We start from the raw sequence: 264 nt of genomic DNA, 5'->3' as shown, positions 1-264 counted from the left end.
TCGCTATCAATTCAAGTGCGTATCCCTTGATTTATGTTTGAATTTCCTAACTATAGTTCACCACCTCTTCACACTTAAAATTTTCTTTACTGCTACAAATATAACCACACCTTAAAATAAATTTTCAAACATACTTTCAATCAAACCAACAAGCTTCACTTCCTTACCTTGGAAATCTTGAGCCAAATCACCAATCCTCCTTAAATTCGACTATGGGGAAGGAAAAGAGAAGAATTTCATGTGAAGGAAGGACAAAAAGGAAGA

The sequence above is a fragment of the Theobroma umbraticum genome, unplaced genomic scaffold, assembly GCF_002168275.2.
Source record: "Theobroma umbraticum cultivar Fairchild unplaced genomic scaffold, ASM216827v3 scaffold_95.0, whole genome shotgun sequence".
Lineage (NCBI taxonomy): Eukaryota > Viridiplantae > Streptophyta > Magnoliopsida > Malvales > Malvaceae > Theobroma > Theobroma umbraticum.
This window is presented reverse-complemented; position numbering follows the sequence as displayed.